Here is a 15,610-nt window from a genome sequence, read left to right as displayed (position 1 = left end):
TGAGCTCCACTGTTCTGTTCAAAGCTGCTGAGCAGGTACATTTAAGTCTGCTGCAGCAGAACTCATAACCACCTTTTTTTCCCAGGTGCTCTGTCCTCTGAAGGTGGGGCTTTATTTATAAGTTCCTGACGTGCTGTTGCCTTTCTTTCAGAGATGCCCTGCCCAGCTAGGAGGTTACCTAGTCACAGTCTTTCAGCAGACGCATTGCTGAGCTGCTGTGGGCTCTACCCAGCTGCTGTGTGAGCTTCCTGATAGTTTTGTTTATAGAGGTATAGTTAGAACTGCCTCTGTAATGACAGTCTGCTGCAGTAATGGTGGACTGCCTCTGTAATGGCGGACTGCCTCAGTAATGGCAGACACCCTTCCCCCCACAGAGCTGGATCATCCCAGGTCCAGCTGCATTTGCTGTGAAACTCTCAATCCAGAGTGTTTCAGATTGCTGGCCTTCGTGGAGTTGGGACCCACTGAGCCAGATCACCTGTTTCCCTGTTTCAGCCCCCCTTTTCTCAGTTGAATGGGCAGCTCTGTCTCCCAGGTATTCCAGGTGCCAGTTGAAATGGACACCCAGATTTATGTGAGTTTTTGTGTGGAGACCTGCTGTGCTGGCAGAAACAGCTATGTGGAAACTCATGGTGCTTTTCAGCCCAGGAAAATCCTGATCTGTGGATAGTATTAACTCATTTGGAAATCTGGTGATCACTCACCCTCTGTGTTGTTCTCACTGGGACCTGCACTCCGGAGCTTTTCTTATTCAGCCATCTTGGATCCACCCCCTTATTTTAGTTTTTTGAGGAATCTTCAAATGGTTCTCCAGAGTGGTTGTACTGATTTACATTCCCACCAACAACATACAAGGGTCTTCTTTTCTCCACATTCTCGCCAGTATTTGTTATTGCCTGACTTTTATTTTTATATAATTTTAGTTTTAATTTTTGTGAGTTCATAGTAGGTATATATATTTACAGGATATGTGAGATGTTTTGATACAGGGATGCAATGTGAAATAAGCACATCATGGAGAATGGGGTATCCATTCCCTCAAGCATTTATCCTTTGAGTTACGTACAATTTTATTATACTCTTTCAGTTATTTTAAAATGTAAAAATAAGTTATTATCGAGTATAGTCACCCTGTTATGCTATCAAATAGTAGATCTTATTCATTCTTTCTAACTATGTGTTTTGTACCCATTAAGCATCAGCACTTCCTTGTCAGTTCCCAACTACCTTTCCCAGCCTCTGGTAACCATCCTTCTACTCTCTATGTCCATGAGTTCAATTCTTTTGATTTTTAGATCCCACAAATAAATGAGAACAGAATGGGAGAAAATGTGATTTATTTTTTGAAACAGAATCTTGCTCTGTTGCCCAGGCTGGAGTGCAGTGGCACAGTCTCAGCTCACTGCAACCTCTGCCCCTAGGGTTCAAGTGATTCTCCTGTCTCAGCCTCCCAAGTAGCTGAGATTACAGGTACCCACCAACATGCCTGGCTAATTTTGTTGTTGTTGTTGTATTTTTAGTAGATACAAGGTTTCACCATCTTGGCCAGGCTGGTCTCAAACTCCTGACCTCAAGTGATCTGCCCATCTTGGCCTCCCAAAGTGTTGGGATTACAAGCATGAGCCACCATGCCCAGCATCATTTAGTTAGATTTTTTTTTATATGATTGGTTTAGTTACTGAGCCCGGCCATGTCTCTCTGTCCCTGGTTTATTTTGCTTAACATAATGATTTCTAGTTCCAACCATATTGTTGCAAATGACAGGATCTCATTAACTTTTACCACTGAGTAGTACTCCTTTGTGTATATGTACCACATTTTCTTTATCCATTCATCTGTTGCTGGACACTTCGTTTCCTTCCAAAATGTTAGTTATTGTAAAGAGTGCTGCAACAAACATAGGAGTGCAGATATCTCTTCAATGTACTAATTTCCTTTCTTTGGGATATATACCCCACAATGGGATTACTGGATCATATGGGAGCTCTATTTTTAGATTTTTGAGGAACCTCCAAACTATTCTCCATATTGGTTATACTAATTTATATCCCCACCAACAGTGTATGAGGATTCCCTTTCCTCCACATACTTGCCAGCATTTGTTATTGCCTGTTTTTTGGATCTAAGCCATTTAGCCATTTAACTGGGGTATGATGCTATCTCATTGTAGTTTTGATTTGCATTTTTCTGATGATCACTGATGTTCACCACCTTTTTATATGCCTGTTTGCCATTTATATGTCTTCTTTTGAGAAATGTCTATTTAAGTATTTTTCCCATTTTTTAATCAGATTACTAGATTTTTTCTTATAGAGTTGTTTAAGTTCCTTACATATTCTGGTTATTAATCCTTTGTCAGATGGTTAGTTTGCAAATATTTTCTTCCCTCCTGTGGGTTGTCTCATTAATTTGATGGTTGGTTCCTTTGCTGTATAGAAGCTTCTTAACTTGATGTGATCCCATTTGTTCATTTTTGCTTTGGTTGCCAGTGCTTGTGGGGTATTACTCAAGATTTTTTTGCCCAGACTAATGTCCTGGAGAGTTTCTCTGCTTTCTTGTAGTAGTTTCATATTTTGAGGTCTAAATTTAAGTCTTCAATCCATTTTGATTTGATTTTTTATATAGCAAGAGACAGATGTCTAGTTTCCTTCTTCCGCATATGAATATCCGGTTTTCCCAGTACTATTTATTGAAGAGACTGTCTTTTCCCCCAGTGTATGTCCTTAGCATTTTTGCCAAAAATGAGTTCAGTGTAGGCATATGGATTCGTTTCTGTGTTCTCTATTCTGTTCCATTGGTCTATGTGTATCTTTTAATGCCAGTACCATGTTGTTTTGGTTATTGTAGCTCTGCAGTATAGTTTGAAGGCAGGTAATGTGATTCCTCCAGCTTTGTTCTTTTTGCTTAGGAAAGCTTTGGCTATGTGGGTTCTTTTGTGGTTCTATATAAAATTTAGGATTTTTTTTTCAATATTGACTCTTCCAATCTATGAATATGGAATATCTTTCATTTTTTATGTCTTCTTCAATTTCTTTCACCAGTGTTTTATAGGTTTTCTTGTAGAGATTTTTCACTTCTTTAGTTATGTTAATTCCTAGGTATTTAATTGTATGTGTGGCTATTGTAAATGGGATTAATTTTATTTCTTTTGCAGGTTATTTGCTATTGGCATATAGAAATGCTACTTATTTTCATATGTTGATTTTTGTATCCTGCAACTTCACTGAATTTGTTTATCAGTTCTAACAGTTTTTTGGTGGCATCTTTAGGTTTTCCTAAATATAAGACCATATCATCAGCAAACAAGAATAATTTGATTTATTTTCCAGTTTGGATGCCCTTTATTTCTTTCTCTTGTCTGATGCTCTAGCAAGGACTTTCTGTACTATATTGAATAACAGTGGAGAAAATGGGCATCCTCGTCTTGTTACATATCTCAGAGAAAAGGCTTTCAATTTTTTCCCATTCAGTAAGGTACTAGCTGTGGGTCTGTTGTATATGGCTTTTATTATGTTGAGGTATGTTCCTTCTAGCCCCAGTTTTTCTGGATTTTTTTCATTCAGGAAGGGATATTGAAATTTATCAAATGCTTTTTCATCATCAATAGAAATGATCATATGGTTTTTAATCCTTCATCCTGTGGATATGATCTATCACATTAATTGATTCACATATGTTTAATCATCCTTGCATCTGAGGGGTAGAGCCTACTTGGTTATGACAAATGATATTTCTAATGCATTGCTAAATTTTGTTTGCTAGTATTTTGTTGAGGATTTTTTGGCATTGCTATTCATCGGAGATACTGGCCTGAAGTTTTCCTTTTTTTTTTTGAGACAAGAGTTTCGCTCTTGTTACCCAGGCTGGAGTGCAATGGCACGATCTTGGCTCACTGCAACCTCCGCCTCATGGGTTGAGGCAATTCTCCTGCTTCAGCCTCCCCAGCAGCTGGGATTACAGGCATGCGCCACAGTTTTCTTTTTTTTTTTGATGTGTCCTTGTCTGCCTTTGGTATCACCGTAATACTGGCCTCGTAGAATGAGTTTGAAGGTATTCCCTCCTTTTCTGTTTTTTGGAATAGTTTGAATAGGATTGCTATTAGTTCTTTTGTAAATGTTTGGTAGACATTCGCTGTGAAGACATTGGGTCCCGGGCTTTCTTTACCATGAGATTGTTTTATTTTGGCTTCGATCTCATTACTTGTTAAAATTGGTCTGCTCAAGTTTTGAATTTCTTTCTCTTTCAATGTTGGTAGATTGTGTGTGTTTAGCAATTTGTCCATTTCTTCTAGATTTTCCAATTTACTGGCATGTTGTTGCTCATAGTAGGCATTAATGATCTTTTGAATTTTTGTAGTATGAGTTGTAATGTCTCCTTTTTCATTTCTGACTTTATCTGAATTTTCTCTTTTCTTCTTAGCCAATCTGGCTAAAGGTTTGTCAATTTTAACTTTTCAAAAACTTGATTTTTGTTTCATTGATGTTTTGTGTTGTTTTCTTCATTTCAAATTCGTTTATTTTCTCTGATGTTTATTATTTCTTTTTTTTCTACAATTTTAGGTTTGGTTTGCTCTTTCTTTCCTAGTTCTTTAAGATACGTCTTTAGGTTGTTTATTTGAAGTTTTTCTTCTTTTTTGATTTAGGCACTTAGAGCTATAAAATTCCCTCTTGGTACTGCTTTTGCTCTATCCCAGAGGTTATGGTGTGTTGTGTTGCCATTATCATTTGTTTCAAAAAGTTTTTTCAATTTCCTTCTTAGTTTCTCCATTGACTCACTGGTCATTCCAAAGAATATTGTTTAATTTTCATGTGTTTGTATAGTTTCCAAAATTCTTCCTTTTATTAATTTCTAGTTTTATTCCATTGTGGTCAAAGAAGATGCTCCATTATTATAGTATTCTGTGTTTTCCCGTGTACTTGCTATTACCAGTGAGGTCTGTACCTTCAAATGATTTCTTATTGCTCATTAACATCCTTTTCTTTCAGATTGAAGAACTCTCTTTAGTATTTCTTGTAAGACAAGTCTGGTATTGATTAAATTCTTCTGCTTTTTTTTTTTTTTAGTCTGGGTAAGTCTTTATTTCTTCTTTATGTTTGAAGGATATTTTCACTGGATATACTATTCTAGGGTATTTCCTTCAGCACTAAATATGTCATGCCACTCTCTCCTGGCCTGTTCAGTTTCCACTGAAAAGTCTACTGCCAGATGTATTGGAGCTCCATTGTATGTTGCTTCTTTTCTTTTTTCTTTTTTCTTTTTTTTCTGAGATGGAGTCTCACTCTTGTTGCCCAGGCTGGAGTGCAATGGTGCAATCTCAGCTCAGCTCCCTGCAACCTCCACCTCTCAGGCTCAAGCAATTCTGTCTCAGCCTCCCAAGTAGCTGGGATCACAGGCACCTGCCACCATGCCCAGCTAATTTTTGTATTAGTAGAGACAGGATTTGACCACATTGGCCAGGATGGTCTCAAACTCTTTACCTCAGGTGATCTGCCCACCTCGACCTCCCAATGTGCTGGAATTACAGGCATGAGCCACCGTGCCAGGCCTGTTTTTTCTTGTTTCTTGCTGTTTTTAGGATCTTTTCTTTATTCTTAACCTTTGGGAATTTGATTACTAAATGCCACGAGGTAGGCTTCTTTGAGCTAGACCTGCTTGGTCATCTAGAACCTACTTATACTTGGAGATTGATATCTTTCTCTAGGTTTGGGAGATTCTTTATTATTAGTCTTTTGAATAAACTTTCTACTTCTCTTTCTCTACTTCCTCTTTAAGGCCACTAACTCTTAGATTTGCCCTTTTGAGGCTATTCTCCAGATTCTGTAGGCATGCTTCATTGTTTTCTTTTTTCTTTCATCTCCTTTTCTTATTTTCAAATAGCTTGTCTTCAAGCTCACTAATTCTTTCTCATGCTTGATCAATTCTGCCATTAAAATACTCGGATGCATTCTTCAGGATGCATATTAAGTCATTCTTGCATTGCTATAACAAAATATCTGATTCTGGGGAATTTATAAAGAAAAGAGTTTTAATTGGCTCATGGTTCACCAGGCTTTACAGGAAGCATGGTGCTGGCATGTGCTTCTGGGGAGGCCTCAGGAAGCAAGCTTACAATCATGGCAGAAGGTAAAGTGGGAGCAAGCACTTCATATGGTGAAAGCAGAAGCAAGAGAGCGAATAGGCTAGGAGGTGCCACACACTTTTATACTGACAGATCTTGTGTGAACTCAGAGGGAGAGCTCACTTATCACCAAGGGGATAAGCCATTCTGGAGGGATCCATCCCCATGATCCAAACACCTCCCACTAGATCCCACCTCCAATAGAGGGGATTAAAATTCAGCATGAGATTTAGGTAGTGACAAATATCCAAACTGTATTGGTATGTCAGTTGCAGTTTTCAACCCTAGAATTTCTGCTTAATGCTTTTTAAGCATTTCAATCCGTTCGTTAAGTTGATCTGATAAAATTCTGAATTCCTTCTGTGTTATCTTGACTTTTATTGAATTTCCTCAAAACAGCTATTTTGAATTCTTTGTCTAAAAGGTCAAATATCAATCTCCAGGATTGATCCCCGGTGCCTTATTTAGTTCATTTGGTACTGTCCTGTTTTTGTGGACGGTCTTGATGCCTGCAAATGTTTATGTTCCAGCATTGAAGAGTTAGGTATTTATTGTAGTCTTTCCAGTCTCGACTTGTTTGTACCCATCCTTCTTGGTAAGGTTTCCTGGGAATTTAAAATGACGTGCGTGTTGTGGTCTGAGCCATATCTGCTTTAGGGGGCACCCCAATCCTAGGAACACTGAGGTTCATGCAGACTCTTAGAGGTACCGCCTTGATAGTTTTGGATAAGATTCAGAAGAATTCTCTCCATGTTCAGGCAGAGACTCTTGTTCTCTTCCCTTAGATTCTCCCAAATAAATGGTCTTGCTCTCTCGCTCTCTCTCTCTCTCTCTCTCTCTCTCTCTCTCTCTCTCTCTCTCTCTCTCTCTCTCAGCTGCCTGGAGCTGGGAGTGAAGTGACACGAGCACCTTTGTGGCCGCCACCATTGGGACTGTGTTGGGTAAGACCTAAAACCAACACAGCACTGGATCTTGCCCAAGGCCTACTGTAACCATTACCTGGCTACTGCCTATGTTCACTTAAGGCCCTAAGGCTATATAATCAGCAGGTGGTGGAGCCAGCCAGGATTTTATCCTTCCCTTCAGGGCATCAAGTTCTCCCAGGCCCTGGATGGTCCAGAAATACCATCCAGGAGTAGGAACTGAAGTCAAAAATCTTAGAGATCTACCTGGTGTTCTACTGTACTGCAGCTGAGCTAGCATTCGAACCATAAGACACAATCTTTCTCTCTCTTCCCTCTCCTTTCCACATGCAGAGGAGCCGCACTCCATGGCCACCTCCACTACAGGCCTGTGGTGGCTACAGTCAGAAAACTGTCAATGTTTTCTTAAGTCCCAAAGGCTCTTCAGTCATCTTGTGGTGAATGCCATCTGGCCTGGGGCTCACCCTTCAGAGAAGTGGGCTCCTCTTTGGTCCGGAGCAAGTCTAGAAATGGTGTCAAAGAGCCAAGGCCTGGAACTGGGGACCCCAAGCACCTGCTTGGTGCTCCGCCCCCCGCTGTGGTTGAGCTTGGACCTAAGGTGCAAAGGAAAGTCCCCTTTATTTTTTCCTCCACTTCTCTCAAAAAGAATGTGTCTTTCCCCAAAGCCACCACAGCGGGTAATATGCTGAATCTCACCTGAAGCCAGGAAGTCTCAGAGGCTCACGTAAGGCCCATAGCGTACTATCTGGGTATTGCTGCTGGTTATTCAGAGCCAAAGAGCTCTTCAAATAGTGGTTAATGGGTTCTGCCAGGACAGGATCCTTCCCTTCAAGGCAGCAGGTTCCCTTCTGGCCCAGGCTATGTCTAAAAATGTCATCTGGGAGCTAGGGCCTCATGCTCTGCACCCTATCCTGCTGTGGCTGAGATGGTATCCAAGATGCAAGGCAAAGTCCTCTTTACTCTTTCCTCTCCCCTCCTGAAGTAGAATGAAGGGGTCTTTTTTGGAATCTTGAGCTGTGCAGCCTCCCCTGGGGTTGGGGGAGGGGTAGCACAAGTACTCCCTTAGTTGCCCTGGTTGATGTCTCAGCAGGTCACATGTCCCCCAAGTCTTCTGGCTCTGAGCCCAGTTCAGCACTATGACTTGCCTAAGAGTAGCAGTCATTGTGGCATAGACTGCCTTTCAACTTCACTTAGGGCCCTAAAACACTTTAGCCTGCAGTGACAGGGCTTGCCAGAACTCAAGTTCCAACCACTGGGAAGGGCAATTCCCCTCTGGCTAGGGCTGGTTTAAATGCTCCTTCCTAGGTGGACATCAGCTGAGTTCAGTGTGCTTTTGCTTTCTGCTGTGACAGTGCAGCACTGAGTTCAACACAATGTGTCACAATACCTGTGTTCTTCCTCACCCAGGTGCATGGATTCTCTCTCTGTGCCACATAGCTGCTGCCATGGGATGAGGGAAGTATGGTGTCTGCAATTCAAAACTATCTTTCCTACCCTTTTCTGTGCCTCTTTCAATGATGCAAAGTAAAAACCAGGTATTGTGAGTGCTCACATGATTTGGGTATTATGAAAGTGCTTTTTTGTGTAGATAGCTTTTAAATTGGTATTCTTGCAGAAAAGGGTATCAATCTTGTTCTACCTATCTGTCTGGTTATATCTTCAGGGATGAGCTGCCTCAGCCTCTCCCATTCTTTTTTCCCATCCCTTCATACTGTATAATTTCTGACTCTATGTTGATTTGTGACAGAGGAATAATGTAATCAGAAACAGGTGTCATGGAGTCCCGTAAGAGCAAAATCATGCAGTAGGAAACAGTGGAACACCGGGGCCCTGGGTCAGGAATGACATTGGAGCCAATAGCAATCTGCAGTGTCTTTTACTGTCTGTGTGTCTGTAGATAAAGAACAATCTGAACATTTCTGCATAGTTTCAGCAAGTGTTTGAAAACACAGTCATATTTCACATAAGAAAATAGGACCATGCTCCCTGCTAGCAGCCAGTCCCACCAGGGCTCTAAATTAGGACTGAACTCAGGGTAGCAAACTGGGGAGGAAAAGGATAAGTACAGAAATTCAAGAAAAAGATAATACAGTCAGCCCTCCATATCCACCAGTTCTGTGTCTGTGGATTCAACCAACCGAGGATGGAATATATTCAGGGAAAAAAAGCAATAAAAAAATAACAATACAATAATAAAAATAATACAAATTAAAAACCAGTACATTGTAACAACTATTTGCATAGCATTTGTATTATATTAGGTATTACAAATAATCTAGAGATAATTTAAACTATATAAGAGGATGAGCCTAGATTATATGCAAATGCTACACCATTTTACTTTTTTATTAAATTTTTAAATTTGTATGTATCTGTGGAGTATGAATGTAGTTTGGTTACATAGCTATATTGCATAATGGTGAAGTCTTGGCTTTTAGTGTATGCATCAGCAGAATAACATGCATTGTACCCATTAATATACTCATCATATACCTCCCTCAACTTTCCATCTTTCTGAGTTTCCATTGTCTATTATCACATGCTATGTCAGTGTGTACACATTATTTAGTTCCCACTTATAAGTGAGAAAGTGTGGTATTTATCTTTTTGTATACCATTTTATATTGGAGACCTGAGCATCCATGGATTTTGGTATCCACAGGGGAGGGAATGGAGGAATAGGGTGAGGGTGCCCTGAAACCAATTCTCCACAGATACTGAGGGGAAAATGCACTGGGTTTTGTCTGAGTGCCATGCCCTCTGCTAGTCTTATCCCATGAGGACAAAAAATCTTCACAAACCTCAAGAGCATTCCTGGTTCCCAGCTCCGGATAGCAGAATCCAGCCATGTCCTTAACAGCTTCCTCTCCATCCAGGAGCACTTGTTTTGCTTCTCCATCTTCAGCCCCCCTACCTTTCCCTCCTGCTTCAGAGAAAGCCTCGCTGATATGCTCCTGGACTTGCTTTTGCTTTTCTTTTAACCTACAACTTTGAACTTGAGTATTTAGATCTATTCTGGTTCCCATTTTCTTAGAGCCTCAGTTACTCGACCCAATGACAAGGCAATAGGGTACTAAGGCAGTTTAGTAGGTACAACTATGTATAAAGAAGAAGAAATTAATTCCACATTAGTCATTTATAATCTAAGGACCTTTTTATATAGTAGAAAAAACTCTGTATAAACAGTCTCGTTTCTCTTTAACTGGAAACTTTCAGGACATATGGCTAAGAAGAGTGGCGATTAGCTGTTACGCCTTCAGCCATCCATAACTTGATCAGTGTGTATGTGTGTTGGAGGTGTGGACAATATAAGAGGGGAAGTCACAAGAGGAGTAATAGTAAGGTGATAAACATTTAAAGATCACTAACCAGAATCAGAAGCTAGAGTATTGAAATCACTCCTCTGGGCTGATCCTTTCACTGTTTATGGTCTGGGCTTGGAGACAGCCACTCCACTTTCAGGGACTGCTGTCAGTAAATTGTTAAGGAGGTCCAAATCTAAGAAGTTCCAACCCCAGCCATGCTCGTACCAGTTCATTCATTCACAGTCATCAAGAAACACCTACTGCAGGTCATACTGGGGCCTTAGCTCAGACTTGAACTCCAATTTAGGAGAGTGGAAGGTGAAGTCAGAGCTTCCAAAAGGGAGGAAATAACTTTTATTGAGCTCCAGATGGATGTCAGTTCATCAAGATACATTATTGTTTCTTAACCCTCAATAAAATGATTGTTTTTCACATATTTTGACAACAGAGACTTAGTGAGCTCCTTAGGAAATGCGGTAGTAAAGCAAAACCTTCTCGCTCTTCTAGTTGTTTTTTAGTCACGGGAAAGCTATTGATGTTTATATATTAATCCTAGAGCTGGCCACTTATTGAACTCCTTTGCTGTGTCTAGTAGCTTTCTCGTTCTTTTCCTTAGATCTTTACAGATATTAAATCATATCATCTACAAATAAAGATAAAATTTGCTCCCTTCTTTTCAATACTTACACCTGTTACTTCTTTCTCACATTTAATTGCATCTGGCTATTACTTCCAGAACTACTTTAAAACATAGTGGCAATACCATTATTACCCTGTTCCTGATTTTGCTGAAAATGCTTCTACAGTATGTCCCCATAAATGATTCTAGCTTTTGACTTGAGATATATTTATCAATTTTATAAAGGCTTTAAAAAGCATCAGAATTAGGTGAGAAATATTGGCACATTCCTTTTCTGTATTTATAAGAATGATCAAAAGGTTTTCCTCCTTTAACTATTTTTTATTAATTATAGCAATAGATTTCTTAATATCACCACGTTTACATCACTGAAATAAACCCAACAAGAATAATTGTTATTAATGTAATGTTGGATACTATTTGCTAATATTTTTATTTGATATATTTGCATTGTTATTTCTAAGAAAGCCAAGTGTCCAATTTTGGAAGATTTATCGGGAAACCATATTTATAACTTCTTCTGTAGTTATTGCTAACTTTATAGAAGGGAATCTGGAAGCTTTATAAATTTCTTTATGTTCTTGAATAGTTTATATAACAGGAATTATCTGTTTTTTAATGAACCGTTAGAGTTTTAATCTGGCAAGTGGCATGATAAAAAACTATTCTGGCAAGGACATGCAGAGGACAAAGACTGGAGACAGGAAAACAATCTGAAAGTTATTGTGGGACAAGCATGAAATGAATGAGGTCTGATGTAAGGACGAAGCTGTGGGATGCTGGAATTAGATGAGTGGTTATGAAAATGAAAGAAATTTCAATAAAAGAAGGAAGAAAATCTGGTAGCTGATAGGATTGCCAGATAAACTACAGAGTGCCAAATATTCCATGAGACATACGCTAAAAAATGTTCACTTGAAATTCAAATTTAACTGGTGTTCTACATCTTTATTTACTAAATGGGGTAGCCATAAATGAGTGACAGAGGGGGAAGATTGTATGATCTCATGCACATTTTGATAGGTAAATTTTAGCCCTTTTTCTTAAGCAACTCCAGTGATTGTGTAACTGAAAAAATTACCATTTTGAATAATGAGAAATAAGCAGTGATGCAAAGAATGACCTTTTGTGTTCATGCATGATTTGTTTTATGAAGTTAGAAGTTTATGTCTGTTTTCTTTTAAAACAAGGACAATGGTAAGGCCTTTTATGACATCATTGTGTTTATTAAGAAAAAAGTTCCTTCCTTTATTCCTTTCTTCCTGTCTTTATCCACTGAGGTAATTAAAGGATGGAAGTAAGTGAAACATACTAACATAACTTAAAGAAGTTGAGATAATTTTTTCTGAGTGGTTTTGGCTACACAACGGAAGGATTTCTTCTTAAAAGGGATATTTAATCCTTTTTAAGGCTATTTATTTAATGGCTTAAAATGTTTAAATCATTTGTTCTCCTAACTTTGTGGCTCTTTGAAGAATGATAGAAATGTGAATGAATGATACACTCTATATTCTTTTTTAAAAATAAAATATGGAATGCTTCATAAATTTGCATGTCATTCCTGCACAGGGGTCATGCTAATCTTCTCTGCATTATTCCAATTTTAATGTATGTGCTGCCAAAGTAAACACCACTCTATAGTCTTGACTGGAGTAATAGCATACTTTTTCAAAGACTGAAGATATGTTTTGAGCCACAGCTTATTTTTATAATGCTGATTAACTTTAAAACTAATTTATTTTATATTGAAAGGGGAAAATTATGAAATACTCTATACAGCACAACTGTTTTCTGAAATAAGGATGTGTGTTTGTAAAAGAAATATTTTATATATATTTATTAGTAGCAGCATCACATTGGTGAGTTGAAAATATTTACTCACAACTTTTAATTGATCTTTTATTTACTTGTAACTTCTGTGTTACTCCTACCCAAGATAGAAATGTAAAGACTGCAATGAGTTTTTAATATTCAGTCTAAGTGTGTTAAATATTTAGTCCAGCTGGGCATGGTGGCTCACGCCTCTAATCTCAACACTTTGAGACTCTAAGGGGGCAGATTGCCTGAGCCCAGGAGTTCAAGACCGGGCTGGGCAACATGGCAAAACCCTGTCTCTACAAACAACTGAAAAATTAGCCAAACATGGTGGTACACTCCTGTAGACCCAGCTACTCAGGAGGCTGAGGTGGGAAGATGGCTTCAGCCCGGAAGGTCGAGGCTGCAGTGAGCCATGATGGCACCACTATACTCCAGTCTGTGCAATAGAGTGAAACCTCTCTCTCTTGCTCGCTGTCTCTCTTTCTCTCTCTCTCTCTCTCTCTCTCTCTCTCTCTCTCTCTCTCTCTCTCTCTCAATAGATAGATAGATAGAGAGATATATATAAAATATTTAGTCCTTTTAGAATCTATTACTTAACTGAGTCACCGAAATCACTGAGCTGAAACAATTCCCGTATACTTTTTATCAACTTTCAAGTTTCATCCAGAGAAGACTAAAAGAAGTGCTATCCATTTTATCTGGAAATCAATTAAATTTCCAAACCATTTAGAAAATAAAACCCTACACAACAAATAGATGTCTAGAGACTCTAATTTGTCAAGAAAAGAGAGAGAGCAACAGAGACCAGAGATGACACAACTGTTTATTAAAACATGATTTTGCACTAAGGGACACAAACTGCCCTCCTAGATTACATAGAAGTGTCCTATGATCACTTCTGATTTGTTCCGCCCACTAATGATCAGCAGAGCATTCTGAATGGAATCTTCTACCTACTTCCTAAAAGCTTCCTGACTCTCCTCTTTACCAGAAGAGTCAGTACCAAGGGTTTCATAAATTAAAAGAAGTCTCTGAAATCATCCAAGATGCAGCAGCTACCTGCTGTATGTGCTGAATCCACCCCTTAACAGCAAACCAAAACCGCTCTCAGACTATTGTGTACATGAGCAGGAAGGGTGCAGATCCACTATCTGGATAGAAACTGTTTCTTCTCCAGCAGTTATTCTTCTGTCTAGGGGGCTCCTTCTACAGCCCAGAGCCCAGAGGGTTCCCCTGAGTAAAGTCCTGAAAAGTCTCAGGAACGAAGCAAGAAATACCCAGTATGTCAGCATTGGATTAGGTAAGTGAAAGATAATAAAGAAAAATAATATTCATTCTCAAGCACTCTTCCTTGAACCCTGGAATAAGAAAGCCATTTCCTGTCCTGTTAGAGGTTGAAGTGTCATTTAATTGTGAAATGGAAACGATTATTGCAGTGGAAATAATAAATCCAACCAGCAAAGAATATTCTAGTTGGCCCAACTGAAATATTACTTAGTCACAGTTCTGCCCTTGCATTTTAAGGAACAGATGTATTAATCCTGTTTTATTGGAACTGTATTGACAGTGAAAATGTGACATGTGACCCTGCAAAGAGACTGACTTTCTTCTTTAGCAAACATGCGAACTTAAAATGCAAACAAGTACTGACCTTCAAAATAGTTCCCTTTGAAAAACGTCATGCACTTTTGTTGTCATTGCTTTGAAAACATTGGGAATTGCTTTCAGAACTGGTCCCAGCATTGTACAAGCAAAACAAACAAAACAACAACCAAAACAAATTAGTATCATACCCATATAGATATATCTCACAGAACAACTGTACAAAACTTTGATCTGAATCTTCCATTCAAAGGGAATGTCACAATAATATTCACATTAAAGAGACAAAAGGGAAAGTACTTTGGAGAAAGCTGTGCTGGTTGATAACCAGGCTCCTACCAACTTGCTTTCCCTTCAAGCTCTACCAAGGTCCGTTACAAATTTGCTTGGAAAGTCACTGCTTTGTATGACTATTGCTGTTGATTTTAATGTTATTTAAGAGAGAAAAAGCTCCAGTGCAAAAAGGGGAGGGGAGCAAAGATATTGGGGGGTGGTGAACATTTAGTCCTCGAGTAGTAAGTCACACAGGTCTGGGTCATTGGCCCTTGGGGATGGCTGCTGAAAGTCCCTCACTCTTGTCTGGTGGCCCCTTCAACTCCAAAACCTCTCTCAACTATTTCCTATGAAGTTTTAGGCACAGGCACCCTGTAAGGTTGTCCAGGCCCTAATCCACCTTGACACAATCTGCATTTACTTCTTCTCTGGACTCTTGGCTGTCATCATTTCCTCTCTTTTTCTCCCATCACCACTGAGATTGGAGAGATTTTTTCTCTACTCTGGGGAAAATCCTTCTCCTTGTTATTTTTGCTTGCTTCAGAGGCTCCTAGAATAATAGCACAGGTTTTTATAAAAAACACTTGTAATCCCAGCACTTTGGGAGGCCGAGGCGGGTGGATCACGAGGTCAACAGATCGAGACCATCCTGGTCAACATGGTGAAACCCCGTCTCTACTAAAAATTACAAAAAATTAGCTGGGCACGGTGGCACGTGCCTGTAATCCCAGCTACTCAGGAGGCTGAGGCAGGAGAATTGCCTGAACCCAGGAGGCGGAGGTTGCGGTGAGCCGAGACTGCGCCATTGCACTCCAGCCTGGGTAACAAGAGCGAAACTCCGTCTCAAAAAAAAAAAAAAAAAAAAAAAAAAACCACTAAAACCAGGAAATCTTACTACAAACCTTCACTGAAGCACAGATATCTGCTTGAA

The 15,610-nt window shown here is 39.3% G+C and overlaps 1 non-coding gene across 1 annotated transcript; it reads right to left on the bottom strand.

The window, feature by feature from the left end:
- Positions 1-12,510: 12,510 nt before the first annotated feature.
- Positions 12,511-12,617, bottom strand: LOC118150747 (U6 spliceosomal RNA). The gene has a single exon (XR_004738897.1). It is a non-coding gene; the product is annotated as a U6 spliceosomal RNA (small nuclear RNA).
- Positions 12,618-15,610: the final 2,993 nt, after the last annotated feature.

This window comes from Callithrix jacchus, chromosome X (assembly GCF_049354715.1).
Source record: "Callithrix jacchus isolate 240 chromosome X, calJac240_pri, whole genome shotgun sequence".
Lineage (NCBI taxonomy): Eukaryota > Metazoa > Chordata > Mammalia > Primates > Cebidae > Callithrix > Callithrix jacchus.
The sequence above is the reverse complement of the archived record's forward strand: the minus strand, read 5'-3'. Positions and strand labels throughout refer to the sequence as shown.